We start from the raw sequence: 18,654 nt of genomic DNA, 5'->3' as shown, positions 1-18,654 counted from the left end.
TGCATTGCTCACATGTTTAGTGCTCAAAAAGTGACGCAACCTTATAAAAGAATGTTTCCTTCTTTTGTTGCACGTTTAATTGACGAAAAATGGGTTACAAAATGCAGCTGAGAATATTCATAGTCTTCCAATACATTAAATGTCCCAGTTATATCCAAATTCAAAATGCCGTCACAGAAAAGTACGGTGTGAATGCACCAAACAAGTCCTCCATCAAGCGGGTGTACAAGTTCTAAGCGACAAGGAATGTGGCAGATGCAGCCAAAAGTGGTCGATCAAAGTGCTAACAGTAGAAAAGTTGATCGATATGCAAGCCGCATATTCTGTTAGTTACAAGAAGTCTATGCGACACCTACCTAGCAAGGTTCATCACTCCGTTAGTAGTGCCCATACGGTATTAAACAAGTATTTAAAGCTGCATCGGTACAGAATTCGTGTTGTTCACAAGTTGTTACCTACAGACACTGAAAAACGTGTAGTTTTCTGTCAGTGGTTCATGTCATCTTTAACGCCAGATGGGGAAGCACTCGATGAATGGTTTCGATCTGACGAGTTACGGTTCCACCATGATGGATAAGTGATTGCACAGAATTCACGAATTTTGTGTACGGAAAATCCATATCGGCTGCACGGGCAAAAAGTGGGTGCTTGGTGTGCAATTTGACGTTGGTAAATCTTCATGAAATTCTTTCATGGCACAGTGAACAGTGAGCGCTAAATAAAGATGGTGCAATAATTTCTAAACATTATACCTGCAGATCGGCTAGAGTAATCGTGGTTTCAGCCGGACAATGCTACGGCTCATACAGCCAACAACACTATGACTTTATCTTGGATCAATGTTTTCATGGAGAAGTGATTTCGAAGGAGTTTTATTTCCCTCGGTCTCCTGATTTATCCTCTCCTGACTTTTTCTTGTAAGGATACCTGAAGGATGCTGCTTACAAAATTCATCCTCAAACCATTCCCGTATTGCAGAGCAAAATTGAACGATGTGTCGCTGCAATTCCTCAACAAACGTTACAACATGTTTATCGCATAATGGAGACCACTTTCATCTAATATTGTAACGCTCATTTTCATAAGGTTGCAACACTTTCTGAACACTCTATATTAAAAATTCACCAAAATTTAACCGTGCTAATTGGTTGAATATCCAAAAATTATATTCGAGAATAATTTTCAAGTCATATAATAATTATGAAAGTTTAATTATAAATATTCATAAAGTTCTTAACTTTAATTATTTTTCATAATAAATCTCCATTTCTTTCATAAAGATTTTTTACTTTTTATTGATTTCTTGTGCATCGGTATTTCCGAAATCTTAGATAATGAATAATACATTATTCTAATTAGTTTATGTTTTATCTTAATTACAATAAATTAATTGTTAATTTTAGTACCATCAAACACTTCTAACGTATGCTACCTAGATTTTGCCATAGAAATAAGATAATACTTAGAAATTTTCGCTTATTAGTTCTTTACCCTAAATATATTTGTCACATAATATCATAATTAAGAAATTATGTTAGTTTAATAACTACAAAAATCAATGATATAAAATAAAAAACAAAAAAATTATTAATAAAATGTTCCAATCCCTGGGGTCAAGTGATAGCGTCTCTGCCTATTATATACAAGTTCTGGGTTCGAGTCCAGGCAACGCATTTTTTCACACGCTACAGAAGATTCATTATCATCCAACGCATCCACAGCCTGAATAGAATATCTAGAAGTTATACGCTGGGTTTTTCTCTTTCAAGACATTTATGAACATTCATCACTATTCATTGTTCTGAGAAAGGATATTGGTAAATACTTATCTAATATTTATGTTTGTTAAAATGTACACATCCATTCTGATTCCGATTCATCACCGATTTAGAATTTATATCTATTATTACCATTCTTTCGAATACGTAAATTCCATAGCGAATAAAATGGCTAAATAGTCTAAACACAAAAGTCGAAAAAATGATGTTCTAATACGAGAATCTCCGTAATTATGTGAAACAGGCGCACAAATTAGGGTGAAAAGCTTTATTGGGTGTGGGATTACTGTACACTATAAGTATAAGAAAATCAAATTTGGGAAATTTTGTCAATATCTTCTTTCTTGCACAAAAAAAAAGATTAAGGATATTTAATATGAAAAATCTAAGGATATACAGTACAATAATTATAATTAATAAAGGATATACTGTGTATGTATGTTGAACGTCGTATTCTAGAAATTGTGAGCAATTTGACACGGGATATAAGCTTTTCATGAAAATAACAAAAAATAAATTAATAGAAACAGTTGAATAGTAAAGGATAGATAATTCTAAAGATACTTTTTTCAATTCATATTTTTAGAATACGAAGATGATTTTAAGTATAATATATATTTTTAATATAATATATTTTAAGAAGCTATTATATTGTTTCTATAAATGTACATCGTATTTTATAATATATTTATATACTCATTACTAATTACGTATCTTATTAAAAATAAAATGTTGTGTTTCCTGAGTTCATTCTTAATTAGAAAAGAAATGTAATTTTCGAGTGTAAAATGTAATTTTATATTTTATAAAATATAAAATTTAGTAATGCAAAATAATTATTGTATATAAATATTTCCATAGTAACAACATAAAATATTAATAAATTATATTTTATTTTTGCATTATTTAAGAAATAGACAAATTAGAAAATCATACGAAATTATTTCCAGAGTAAAGAGAAACAGAATAGTTTGTATTGCAATATTTCTCTATACGGTGAATTTATTGTGATATTTTTATGATACAAAATACAACGATAAATTTTAAATTACATTGTAAAAAGAAATACATATATTTTTTCTAGTTGTCGTAAATTGCAAGTTAATATTATTTATATATTATCGCTTCAATAAATAAACAAAGTACTGATGATATTCAGTTTGTTCCTAAAAATTCATTATAAAAATTTATTAAAAAACTTTCTTGCCTTTGAAGACAAAATTTAGGTAAGACTTGTGGTATAGTTTTTATTTTTAAGCAAACTATTTCTTAAAGAACGATAAGCGGCACTCAATTTAAACATCTGATGAATTAAAATAAAGACAGTTTGTCTGTTAGTAATCCAGAAACACTAAAGAGATTAAAAACATTCCTTTCAAAGAATACCCATCTATTGTCCTGAGTTCCTTTAATTTCATCCCATATGACACTTTACATTTGTTAAAAGTTAGAATAATTTGGTTGTAATAGAATATAAATTAGTTATAAAGTCTGATTTGAAGTAAATTTTTCACAGATTTACCAAACAAATTTGATTCAATATTGTCCAATAAAGAATTATCAAGATTGGTAAAGTTGAAAATTTCCATAATCCCGTGAAACCACACTGTAGTTTTACGTAGGAAAACTGAAATATTGTGATGTTTAAACCGTTCTTTTTTTAAATTTATTCTACCTTCAAAGATAATTTAAAATCTTAATGGAATAATCACTGTGGTTCAGGTCCTGCTGCATTCTTTCTAACCTTCTAGCCTTCTCAACAAAAAAAAAAATTACAGTATGTCAAAGTTTTTTAAATGTTCTGTTTCCTTGAAACATATAAGAATTTCTTTGGCGTGATATTCAGGGTTCAATGTATTCCCATGAGCCTTGAATCCTTATCCCCCTTAAATTAACAAAAATTGAAATATTACGATATCCAAACTTTCTTTTTAAACCTGCATTCTAGTTTCGTAGTAAAAATATGTTTTAAATATTGTTAAATCCAAGTTCCCTAACATCTTCAGATATCTTAGATCCTCTCGATTCATAATTTAATAATACACGAACCGTTTTTTTAAAAAAATGTTCTACCTTCAAAGATAACCAGGTCTTGTCGAAGATGTTATATTGTCATGTCCCTCCAGGGCCAAAAGAAATTCAATTGTCATTATTTTTGAGTTATAATGTTAAGCGCTTTAAATCCCATTCAAAAGATTAAATAAGAAAAAATGTGGCTAAATTAGCAAAATATTATACAAAAGAGATAAAGGAATATCAATACCAGTTTTTTAACCCTAGTTTAAAGGTTAGTGATTTTTTTTGTCTTGAAATTGTTGGAAAATATCAATAAAGCTAGGTCTTACGTACATTTAAAAAAGACGTACATCTATACGATTGCCGTTGGAATGAGGATATGTTGGTTTTGGGCTGGTTACAAAACCAAGTGGCCAGGTTGTGAGCTGGATTTAATAGAAGGTGGAATTTCATAAAAAAGAAAAGAAAATAGAATCCGTACGGCAAAAAATTAATCATTCAGTATAACAGACAGTTGAAAAATGGCAACGTTTTACCACTGATATATTCATTTATTCTTTTGTTACACTGTCATATATAATCAATAAATATACAGTAAATAAATAATAAAATTTACAAGGCCTCCATTAAACTAAAATATAAATGAAATAAATTATATAAATAAAAATAAAATCCATATCACATTCAAATCTTTTTTAAAATATATCTACAATCCTACAAAAAAATTTATATGCGAAAAGAATACAAAATTATGTTAATATCTTGCAATAAATATTCACTTATCAGGAGATGGGATGGATATGAATAAATGAAAAAATATTGCGACTTAAAAACTCCAACTGTGAAACAATTTGTCAAATAAAAGAACCACCAAGATTTCCGAGTGAATGGCCCTCAATTATGAAAAAAAAACTTAATAAAATTAATAAAAATGTATTGTACCTTCAACTAAACTACATTTTAATAACATTTAAAGTTAAAAAAAAATAGAATTTTACAATGGACTACTGTTACTAATTATTACTTACTTATGTCTTTTTAACATAAAAGTTGTCTTATTATCATGGACAGCAATAAAAATATACAAAAAGTAATAGTGAGAGTAATATCTTATGAAATTAGTAAATTTTAATAGAATTAAATACAAATTTAGAGACCAATTCTTAATCGTGTGATATAAATATTACACGGTAAATTGATTTATAAATCACGTTGATAGTTTTTTGGTTAATTTATTGAAATAGGTTCGCCAAATACACAGAATAGTTCAGTTTAGCTGTGTAGCTGACTGTAGCATTTGGTGTAAAAGGCAAAACCTTTATAAGTCTATTATTTCTTAAAGAATATTAGAAGGAACATTAAAGAAAAATAAACCAACAGACTAGGCATTTATAGACCTAGAAAAGGCATTCGATAACGTAGACTGGAATAAAATGTTCAGCATTTTAAAAAAAAAATAGGGTTCAAGTATAAAGATAGAAGAACGTTTGCTAACATCTACAGGAACCAAACAGCAACAGTAATAATTGAAGAACATAAGAAAGAAGCCGTAATAAGAAAGGGAGTCCGACAAGGATGTTCCCTATCCCTGTTAATTTTTAATCTTTATGTAGAACTAGCAGTTAATGATGTTAAAGAACAATTTAGATCCGGAGTAACAGTACAAGGTGAAAAGATAAAGATGCTACGATTTGCTGATAATGTAGTAATTCTAGCTGAGAGTAAAAAAGATTTAGAAGAAACAATGAACGCCATGGATGAAATCCTAAGCAAGAACTATCGCATGAAAATAAACAAGAACAAAACGAAAGTAATGAAACGTAGTAGAAATAACGAAGATAGACCACTGAATGCAAAAATAGGAAGAGAAAAGATTATGGAGCTGGAAGAATTTGTTATCTGGGAAGTAGAATTTCCAAAAGTGGACGAAGTAGTAGCGATATAAAATGCCGAATAGCCCAGGCAAACGAGCCTTCAGTCAGAAATATAATTTTTTACATCAAAAATGAATTTAAACATCAGGAAAAGATTTTTGAAAGTATATGTTTGGAGCCTAGCTTTATATGGAAGTGAAACTCGAACGATCGGAGTACCTGAGAAGAAAAGATTAGAAGCTTTTGAAATGTGATGCTATAGGAAAATGTTAAAAATGAGATGAGTGGATAATGTGACAAATGAAGAGGTGTTGCGGCAAATCGATGAAAAAAGAAACATTTGGAAAAATATAGTTAAAAGAAGAGACAGACGTATAGGCCACATATTAAGGCATCCTGAAATAGTCGCTTTAATATTAGAGGGTCAGGTAGAAGGAAAAAATTGTGCGGGCAGGCAACGTTTGAAATATGTAAAAAAAATTGTTAGGGATGTAGATATAAGGGGTATACCGAAATGAAACGACCAGGAATGCACTTCTCTTGGAGAGCTGCATCAAACCAGTCAAATGAATAAAGATAAAAAAAAAGTTTTTTAAGAAACACAAATATATTTATTTCTACTTAACCAGTTACAAGTAAAAATCCATTATATTTTAAAAATTGGAAGAATCTACATTTACACCAGTTACTGAACAGTTCTGACAATTAACAATAAAATAAATTTCAACCAATCACAATACAACAAATTTAAACCAATCGAAATATATGATTCTTTGACCAATTGCTACTGAACGGTGTTAGCATCATATTCCAGTAAGTGAAGCCTATTTTTACACTAGAAGTTTACAAACAAGTTTATGCAGTGGTATGATTTTCAACCAATTATCTTCTATTAGCCGTTTTCACAGTTTCCCTCTAACCTATCAGGTTTCTTTCATTGGGATACAAACTTTAATTCTAGGTATAATTTTTTGTTTTGTGCATGCACTGTAATATAGCTTTGAAAATGCACAATTTTTAATATCAATTGTAATCTCAATATGGATTCTGTATAGAAACTCCTAAAAAAATCGCTTCAAGTAGTGTATATCAGGAAATTCTGGGAATAAAATATCTTTGGAAATTTTTAAACCAATTAAACATTTAAATTGATTCTACACTTATCTTTTACTGAAAAACTTGTGTTGATTTTTTGCCGTATTTAATAAATATCGAACATATCAAGATAATTTGATACAGTTTATTAAAGATCACATCAGATTTAAGCCGTTAACTTTATTTTTAATCCACTGAATAGAAAACAGTACCCTTGATCAGGAATGTGTAAACAACCAATTTAACACCACAAGGAGGCACACAACCTCTTTGATTGGTCTTTTCTCATTCAGCACTGGAGCAATATTTTTCAATCCAAGAAAGAAATTACCTTATTTATATTACATTTGCTTCATTTCAAATATTTAATGAGACTTCATAAAATCTTTCAAGTCAACGTTAATTTTTCAACAGTTTAAAATAATATTTTTTGATAATTCAGTGCGCCAAAAACAAGGGAAAAGATTTTATCTAAAACTAAACAATTATTATCCGTTGATTACTCTACTAAGGTACAAAAAAACAATACACCAAAAATATAACTGAGAAAAAAACAACCGTTTCACCGACGTCATAGTAAAACCACATTTTTTTCATTTTCTAATGGTAGTAGATTATAAAATGCTACTTAGTCGAGTGATTCATGAGGATCAGATATTTTTACGATATCAAAACAATACTTTAATTTTATTAAAAACGTAGAAAAAACAATGACATAAGAATCGACGAGAAAATACCGAACAGAGAAAGGCCATTAGCATAAGAAATAGAATTCGAAACTTTTCAGCAAAGCATTAATGATAAATTCTTACTGTACTTTTATATCAAATAAACTCGTATTATGTATACTAATTTAAGGGGAAAATGAAGTAAATGATTAAACTTCAATAAAAAATTATTAATTATATATTAACAAATAATTTATTTTTATTAAATTAATCACTAACTTGTTAATTAAAGCTCTTTTTGTTTTTATAGACTATTAAAAATATTAAAAAGATTTTTTTTTAAATTTTAAAAATTTTCAACGCAATAAATTTAAAATGCCAAAAGATTAAAGCTATCTTTTAAAGTTCTAAGATAAATAATATCTTCTTTGGACAGCTTCTTACAAAAAGAAACAACAATCTGGTAAAAAAAGTAAGGAAACATTTTAAATTCGAATAATCAGTTGTTATATATGTGTGTATTCGGTGTGTGTGTGTGTGTGTGTGTGTGTGTTTGTTTCATTAGTTGAATAACACACGATACTTGTAAAGCCAACACACCTTGTTTTTTTTCGTTTCTTAAGGTAGGATAGGATTACATTCCTGCAAGTCTGGAAGAAGTACGGGAAAACCAAACGATCTGACTTAACAGAGCTAGTACGAATATGGTAGTAGATCATTACTAAAGTAGAAATAAATTAAAGTAAATCATATAACAAGTAATACAAGAATTTCAATTGAAATGGATGGTACAGTTCTTCGATAGATTTCTTACATAAAATTTTCATTTCATCATTTCCACATATGTAATATAAATATGTTTACACGCACATACATCTTCAGAGCACTAACGTAGATCACAAAATAAAGGAAATTTTATAATTTTCAAAAATGGTAAGAAATCATTAAAAATTTAAATTCTATTTTCCATAAATTAACCGAAGTTTATTACCGTAAACATTTAAAATTAATTTATAACCATTAAAAAAGAAGGAAAAAACAGTAGCAATAAATCATATAAAATTCTGAATTTCGAAGACCTCAAGTTTTAAATTATACAAGCATATGAATTTATCTGGATCGTAGATACTAGATCGTGGATAACGGTGTTCTTTGGTGGTTGGGTTTCAATTAAACACACGTCTCAGGAATGGTCAACCTGTGAATGTACAAGCTACACTTCATTTACATATCATCCTCTGAAGTAATACCTTACTGTGGTTCCGGAGGCTAAACAGAAAAAAGAAAGAATTTTTTTGGATAGAATTCCTAACTTGATTTTACGAAGTAAAGATATAGAAAAGTTTAAATTTTTATATTTACCGCCAAATATTTTAAGTAACTGATACAGGAATATTCCAAATAGAATTAAAATTAGTTCTGTGTCTACCAAATTAATTTTTCACGTTTCCTAATACTTTTTTTTTGTAATTTGAATACGCGAATGACATTTTAAAATTCTGAAAATTATAATTTCATTTTTAAATAATTTTAATTTTTTTAAGTCGTCTTTATAAGATGTCCTACGTAGGACCTCCAGTTCTTTTCTATGATTATTATTTTTTAAATTTATTTTTAATGTATACGTTGCATCTGTTCAAGTAGTGAACAATAAGCAACCTCTTCCCGGCCTAATGAGATATGACATTTAAATGACTTAACTCTCATTCAATGAATTTCAAAATTTGAGTGATATAATTCTATTAATGTTATAATGTGATTATGTGAATGTGACAAGGGCACAAGATCTTTCATAGATAATATATCAAATAAATCTTCATAATATAAAGCGTGTTATTTAACGGAACCGGCTTCTGTTCGACAATTAGCTCACGTAATCTAATCTTGTGACAAGATTTGCACAACACGTTTCCCACAAATGCTGTTAATTTTCAGTTGTTTCAAGTATAATTTTTTTAAGGCTTTTGCCAGTCCGCCATTTAAGTATCAATAAAATAGTTATGAAATTAGGAGAAACAATCTATCTGAACTGTTTACATGTATATATAAAATGGTATTTCCTTAGGATTTTCTTTATTAAGGTAAACGAACATCGGGAGAGAATTAAGGTAATATCTTTTCAGTGCCTTGCTGAATTAGTAAAATATAGGTTTACAGTTTGTCCTTTGTCCTTGTCCATTAAACAATAAAAAATTATTTTGGATAAAGATCGAAACTCCGTTATCGTGCATTTAAAAATTACAAAATCTAAACCATTTTTAACTTTAGTGATTTGGGCAGATGGTTATTTAGAATGCGGTAAAAAGGGTATTGTAACTGATTTATCTGTTCTTTTAGTATGTCGTTGTTTTGTATGTTTTTTTAGTTGTAATTTGTATCTGTGAGTATGTTGCTTTAGCAGAAATTAATCTGTTAATTCAAATTAGTCAACCTAATTTTTTTAAAAAATCTCCAGAAATAATATCAGCTGAAACTACTGTAAATATATGCGACTGTAAACTTTTTCAAAAAGGTTTTATAATAAGAGTTGGATAAAATCCTATCATCATGGATAAAAACGTCCGAGACTTAAGAATTATTTCTAATTTAACACAAAAATAATTTTCGTAACATTCAAATAAATATTTAACCCAGATGGCATAGGTTGCAAATAACTCTTCAGAGTTAAAATCTAGCTGCAGAAGATTATTGGAAGTAAAAGTGCCTGAATAGCCGAATCCTAGTACAAAAGGAGAATCTTAAAATAAATTTGATTTGTAGACGACATGGCTCTATTAATAGGATGAATACATAAGACATAAGGATAAATGACATTAAGACTACGAGAAATTTAAAAAGAATCAACAAGGATAAAAAGAAACGCACATTTACACAAGAAGGAAACGACACAGTAAAGTTGAACGAAAAAATAGAAGTAGGACTGTTTAATAACTAAGAAAGATTGACTAATGACGACACAAGTGTCACCCGCCGATTATGTGAAAGGTAAAATGGCAAAAAAATAAAACTTTGAAAAGAAAAACTATATTGCTGTTTGGATGCTCGATAAAGAATTAAGTTAAAAGATAAATATTTTGCTTGGAATTTGAGATTTAATGATAACAAAGACATGGATATTACGGAAAGAAGATAGAGAAAATGAAAACCCATTTGCAGACCCAAGGAAAAGGATAACAGGTTTAAAAATGGAATAGAATATAAGCTGGAAAGAAATGTATTAACTGGAAAAAGAGAAAGAGATATATTGAAAGAAATGACCAGAAAAGAAACTGGATTGGACATTGATTTGAAGAAACTGATGCTGCAGAAGAATGTTAGTGTGGTGAAAAAGAAAAAGAATTGGTCGTAAAGACTGTAGTTGATTGCAGCATCAAGACAGAAAGTATATTCTTGTGAATAAAATGAATAGCGGAGGATTTAAAGCGCCAGAGAAAACAGGTGTCGTACGGGAAAGCTTCAGTAAACCAGACCACTCCAGAAACTATTTTTAATAAAAGATTTTCTTTTTTTTATTGTTCCATACCAAATATGAGATATGGACAGATTTCAACTTTTCTAGATACATAGATAATATACAATGTTAAGAGCTTTAACCTTTAACTTCCTAGGTGGCTATTAAAAAAAACAATGCTGATTAAACAGTTTTTTTTTGTAAAATAAGTTTTTAACTGGTTAAGAATTTTCGCTTTTATATACTTATTTTTCTAGACGGATGAATTTCATAAGAAGTTGACAAAAATGACTGATTACATACATCAGTTACTTTTCTCATCTATATAATCCTATACTATAGAAAATGGCTAATTCTACAAAGAAAAAATTTAATGTCTAAAATACGAGTATATAAATACCTTTTTTTACATTTTTTTTTTAAGTATCAATCCGGTTTTAATATAACGATTAGTGATTTTAAATATTAAATGGATTAATTTTTTTTATGAATACATTTTTTATTTCGTTATTTTTATTCCTTTATTATTTGCGAAAATCTTTAAAGTTAATTTTGTTGAGACGGACGATAATCGAAATGGCAATGTCTTCTTAGATACGTTGTCTTCTTCAATGAATACCCAACTTGTTTTACTGGTCCGCAGGAGCTTTAACCTTTCTTCTGTTTTTTTTCTTTTTTCTTCGCTGTTATCTTCCATGTTCTCGAGTACAACGAAAAGAGAAAATACTGGAGTTGATCAGTTTGAACCGAGTATGTGTGTATGTGTGTGTGTTTATCCTTACTTTGACTTTGTTCTTAGAAACGCAACTGGTTAGGTAAACTACGTCAATTAAGTCCTTAGCTGACTGATGTATTGTATTGTATTTTGGACCTAATTGATTTTTGGTTCCTTATTTTTTTTTTAAATAAATTGAATTGGATATATTAAAAAAAACTAGTGTAATAAAATATTATTATATTACCTTAATTAACATAAATATTCAACCATTAAAAGATTATTTTGTAATAATAGGAACCTCTAATACAAATGTGTCGTTGGTTTCATAAACATATTAGTTAATTAGTTATTTTATTAATGTGTTGTATGTATAATATACTCGTATGCTGACTGCCAATATAATAAAACCGATTACAAAAAACATCTTATGAAAATAAATTTGTAAACAATATTACTCTCGAAATCTACTTAAAAAATTCTACTCAAAATCTAATTTTAAACGCTGGTTTCGATTATTAAAGAACAAACAGCATTGATAAAAACATTTACTTATAAGAGTAAATAAATTGTAATAATAAACAAAGTAATAAAGATAATAAAAGTAAGAAAGTATGAACTGACAAATAACGAATATTTAGAAAACACTAAAAAAGATTAACAGTGTTCTTAGAATGAATAAAAAAAGTACAAAACTATCATCGTTTAAGGTAATCCAAAAAGAAAATATAAATTTAGCTTAAGAACATTTAAACCACTGTAACTTCAATTCAGATTTATCATAAAAATTGGATAGATAATAACATTTATTTCAAGAAAGATAGAAATAGAATGAACCCCAAACCAGTCAAACTACGATCAAAGTTCTATCCTATGGTTGATCAACAATGAGTATCACTACTGATAAGTTTCTCAACGATATAATTCCTGTTTATTCCTACATTTTTAATAAACTAATTTTATGAATAGTTTCTAGCCAATGCTGAGCTTTGGGAGGCGAAACTGGAACATCATTAGGAAGATGCTTATTATCATCATGAGAGAAAAAGCTTAGGAAGAGGTGGAAGATGACACCGACCAAGAGGACGTTGGGGTTTTAGAGTAGTGGACAGCCCCGTCCATGAGAGGAGAATTGCTTAGGTGTCCCACTCACGATGATTGGGCGACGACTCCAGGGGAGAATAAGTTGGGGTAAAAATAATTAGTAAGGCGTAAAGATCCACTTCCGGTGGCTGGGTGGCAATCGGCTTGTGTTTTTAGTCGGGTCAGTAGAGCTGCCTGGTGAGTTAGAGGCAAAGGCACTCCCTGTGAACGTGCAGTGCTTTTTCCAAAGCGGTACGGTACCAGGAGTAAGGAATAGCAAAAAAAAAAAAAAGGCAATACTGAGCTTAGAACCTATTTATTTCTCTGATATTTTATAATTATAATCAACTAAATACTCTTTCCTTGAATTTTTAATCTTTTTATTAGTTTGTCCACCGTACTTTAAATTTTAATTATAGTTTTTATAGATCAATTTAAAAATTCCCGTTCTTCCAATAGCAAAGCTTTTTTTATTTACGTCCCAAAATCAAGTAGTGGATTGTACCAAAAAAGCGATAAGGTATTTAAAAAAGGTGGAATTTTGTAATCAATTACTAAATCAATGCCTGTGTAAACAATCAAAGTGAGAGCGTATAAACAAATTTCTGGATGAATATGTTTTTTTTTTTTATTTAGATACAAACTGAAATTTTTTTTATAGATATTGTAGTTAATTTAAAATATATATTTTTAGAATTAAGTACTACTTAAATTTATGTTTATTTATTTTAACGTTAATCTCATTAGTCTGTAAAAAAAAAATTATAAAATTATATGTAAAATATCACAGGAGAAACAAGTAATGCTAGCAATGAGTTTGCCAACGATGAGAATAAAATGTAAATTGATACTATTTGTCATTCCATTTATCATTTATACTTTTGACTTCAAAAGATATCTAACCATTAATATTACGTAATTATATTTAAATTAGACTAATTTACTCAACATTAAATGCATGGAGCACTTATCAACTTATTACTGAAAATAAAGCACTTATCAACTTATTCTACTTCTTAGGCTAATAAAACATTTTATAAAATCTGTTTGATTTCACGGCATTCTTGAAAACCAGATCCATAACTACTTTGTATAGACATTATATAGACAGGTATTCTAATTCTTTTAAGAAAAATTTATTTATTCTAAAACTGCAAGGTTATTTATTATTACATGAGATAAAATCTTAATTTTAATGAAAACTAGAATTGATTTTTTAATGAGACCTTTATTATACGTTAGGCAATTCAAAATCCATCAGCTACGGCGGGTCCTTTGCAAACTGTATGCTAAAGATCATCTGCACCTTATTCGTCTCAAAAACCTACTTATTGCTTCAGATTTCCTTATTGCGAAGTTTAAATCCATCTTTCGCAAAGTCAACATCTTACATCAAGCAACTATACTTTGTTTACCAGCTTTAACGACGAATATGTAAATAGTAAAGTCAAACATCGAGCTGAAAAACTGTACATGACAGTGACGAGGTTTAATTAACCATAAAAAGTGTTAAGCGTAATATTTCTAGTTAAGACATAATAATGTATTTAAGAGAGTATCAAAAAACTTCTATCAAACAGGAATCAATAAATTTGTTGCGAAGTTCACCAAACGCAGGGAGGTCAACGATGACTATGTTGAGTGATATGTTCTCAGTATATATGTATATGTAGCTCAGTTCGAAAATTAAATGCTTCAAAAATATTTTCTGGCTTTCATCGATTATCCTTCATTTATATTAAATACTAGAGCCTATCAAAACAGGATAGTAAGTAAGCGTACCTAAAACAAAATACTGCTGTTGAATTTGTGTACAACAGAAATGAAAAACTCAAAAATGAAAAGAGCAGGATAACTAGAAAAATGAAAAAGTAACCGATAAATTACATTAAATACTACATCAGAGATTGAACATGTAACAATAACTTCAAAGACCATATGATAAACTAACAGTATCCCAACGAAAGGTTTGAGGACAGAGTTAGAAAACAGGGATTTTGTTGAAAAATTAATATTAAATGGCTAAACCTTAATTCTGTATCTGCAAATTTTTTTTAACGTTTTTGTTTCAACATACTCGTATATAATTTCAATTTTTTATCCTTCTGTTCTATTAGGTTTTCTCTATAGTTGTTTGCTGATAATCCTTTTTATTTTCCAAGTACGAGTAGATTTGATTTGAATAAAAACAAAATATTGTAGCTCAAACCGTTCATGAAAGGAATATATGTAGCGATTATAGACAAGCATCGCGTAGACCTTTATAACAGTTAAAGCAAACATTTAAATATATGCTATCGGTCAGTAATGAAACAATATGATTGTTTCGTTATGATTTTACTCTATATTCTATAGGTTAAATTCTACCGTTGTGATTTTTTTGCTCTTTTTCTTCTCCCCCGGGCCGGATCCTGCAGTTACGTATTACACAGCCCAGGGGAGTGTCCTTTACTCTAACAGGCATCCACGTCTCGGCCCGCCGGTCGGATCTCACTTTGCGCTCGCCTCAAACCCCCAGATTAGGATGGTTGTGATTGGACATACTGAGTGTAACGATTCACAATTGAATCTATGTCTAATTTTGCTGTTAGTGGAGAGGATTAACAGCTGAGATTTTTCCCTTTTTTATTCCTTTTTGGGAGGTATACCATAAAAAAAAGGTGCACTGCTTAACATTTGACTCTCCCACGACTTTTGCCATTAAATTCGGTAAAGAACAATCATAAATTTATAATCTCCGAATTTACAAATTGCAATGGATATTTTTTTAAAAAATGAAATAAAAATAGAACTAGTACGTTACAGTAAATAAAGCTGGATTTAAATGGTATTAATTTACTGAAAAATTATAGGGACCTGTTGTAAAAAATATATATTTTAAGTTATATTTACATACATAATACAGTTTAGTCTGAAACTGAATAAATTTTAATAAAAATAATTTATTAAAGTAATAAATATATACTAGTAGTAATAACAGCAAAAAAAATTCTCGGTAAAAAGGCAGTTCATTTACATATACGAGTAAAAAGAAACTTAAATTGTCATTTTATAATAAAAATATCAAATAAACGAGACACAATTTATTTAAACACATTATATTACCGTTGGATAATAAATCTTAAAAGATTATAAATAACAAATGTTTACCGTAGTCATAAAATTTCCGGCATAGAAAATTATTTAAGTTAAATCAACCGTAAAGTTTTTAAAGAAAAATTGATTAAAACATACCTTCATAAATATGTTTTTCAATACTACATTCATTTCAAAGTAAGCGTGTATATTTTTAAGCAATGGTCTAGGTAACTGAATATGTTCAATGGATAAAATATCTAATTTTGTACGCAGTGGAATCACACAGGTCATATCTTTTTAATATTTAAAATTATGAAAAAATATATATTCTTAACAACAAATAAGATTTGCATATCTAAAAATAATAAGCCTATGTAAATCTGATGAAAAATTTAAAATTGCTACAGGATGTTGCTTTAATTTTACTTTTACATCTGAAAAATAAAATTTCCACAAATTTTGTGATACTACAAAAAAAGAATTTTAACGTAGATAGTCGAAGTTCATTATTTATTATTCTAAAACAAACAAAAAATTGTTTCACTATGACGTCTATTCAGCTGTGTTTGTATTTAGGAAGTCCCGTACATCGATTTATGGAAAACGAAATCTTGTGAACGGAGAGATAGTTTGCAAAATGTTTCCTTATTTAAATATACGTTTATTGAACAAAGGCTAGCTAGTGTATATCCTGGATGTAAACAAACGTTTTACGAAATAGGTATTGTGATTGTTTCCTTAAATGATTACTGTTAGTTAAAATGCATTACACTGAATACTGTCGTCATACTGGATATCAATCGGTATGCATAAACTTATTTATGCCACAACATAAATACAGCTTACTCACAATGTTACAAATTTTTAAATGTTTAGTTTAGGTTTAACAACCAACTAAAACGTCTACCAACTAAAAAGAAGTAGTTGGCAAATTTGATGCTATTCTTCCATCAATCAATGATCAAATATTAATTAATACTGTTTTCAAATTTTAATAGATGGCTCTGTAAAAATGTGTGTTTGTGTGTGTGTGAGCCTAGATTAACTGAGAGTAAAAGTAAACAGCGGGGGCTTACTCTCACTGGTTATGAAATAATTAAATGATTAACCGGGTAGCGTAATCAAATCTACAAATCAGTAAACGCTTATGTATTGACAAAATCACGATTTTTATTACTGTCGTTGTTTGTATTTTATTGTTGTCTTTGTTGGTGTTTGGTGTTAGATTCTACGTTAAGTTGACTGGATTTGTTTTTTTTTTTTCTTTCAATTGAACCAACTGTATTATATTTCTGTATGAAGTACAACTGCCTTTGCTTGAAATTGGTATTTATTAATCACCTTCAAATTAAATACGGATTAGAATTTCTTCAACTATACTATCTATATTAACAGTAAAAGAGGTATAATAAAATTTTGTTTACACATCCAACCTTTCGAACATTTTCAAATTTTGATAAAAGTTGTGTAAAAAATTAAAATTAATATTTAAGAAAAATTCATCTTTAAAAGTTAATCATTATGATAAAACTGGAATAGTACCACTTATAAATTTTACTGAAGATCCTAAAGAATTTACAGTAAGTCGTTGTAACGATTTTGAAAATATTAGGATCTATATTGTATTTTTAAAATAAATTTACAGCACAATAAAATGTTGGAAAAGTATTGCATGACTTTATCGGCTATTAATAATACAAATTAAGAGTTAGAGCTAAAAAAAAAAAAACAACATAAAACAAAAAAAAACAGGATATATATTTTGTAGAGATGAGGAATTATTTTTAAAAAAAATTCTCTAATTCTAATACGTTTAAATTAACTTTCCTGGAAGAGTAATTAAATTCTAAGCTGATACGAAAACGCCAGAAGGATTAAAATCTTCGTTAGCTTTTTTTTAACAGCACAGTTTCAAGCTCGAATATTTCATTTATATATCTATATTATAATATTTCAAATCGGTAATAGAATACGTTTTAAAACAGTCACCCGACGTCGTTTTGATTAACTGGGTGTGTAGACAGGTTGGTAAAAACAAATGTTAACATATGAATCATTAAGATATGATTTCATTTTTAAAATATTTCAGAACTGACAAAATATATCAGGCTTACTATATTCAAGAAATAATTCTAATTAAAAAGCTGGAAGAACCTACACAAATATATTTTAATTTTAATTATACGTATATTATTCATCAAATTATACAGAATAGAATAATATCGTTCTTTTGACCGATCAAATTAAATCAGTTTTCAGTGATACGAAAAAACTGCCTACCGCAACATATTTAATCATGCGTGATTTAAACAAGGATACTTACTTATTACACAAAGGTTACGGTTAAAAAAAGCAAAAGATGAAGAACAAGAAAAAGACTATCAGCTGCTATAAATCACTTGTTTACATTGCTAGATAAAGGAGTAAGAAAGGTAGATAAGCTATTCTGAGTGATTGCCTTGAGGAACTGAACCGGTACACATATATTAATTAATTCATACCTTTTTTACTGATGTATAATTGAGAGGTAGGCAACATTATATCTTAAGGCATAATGTTACTGACACTTAAAAACAAGTTGCAAAAATTTTGTTTTGTTGTAACATATAAAATAAATCAAAAATCAAAACACCGCCCACACGATCTACAAAAACCTGTGAGGATATGTATATTATTGATCTTTTGTTAATTTTTAACATCAGTAATTATGATTATTATAAATAAACATTAATTAGATTATATAAATATTTTAATAATAATAAATCTAATAAAATAACTTTGACAATAAGGAATAATGTAAAATATATAAAAAACTGACAACCTCTAATAAACAGTTTAAGGTCAAGTTATAATTTAATTTCGACCTCCATAATTTTATAAATAATTTTGATTTAAC

This window comes from Lycorma delicatula, chromosome 7 (genome assembly GCF_047948215.1).
Source record: "Lycorma delicatula isolate Av1 chromosome 7, ASM4794821v1, whole genome shotgun sequence".
NCBI classification, from domain to species: Eukaryota; Metazoa; Arthropoda; class Insecta; order Hemiptera; family Fulgoridae; genus Lycorma; species Lycorma delicatula.
Note: the sequence above shows the minus strand (reverse complement) of the source record.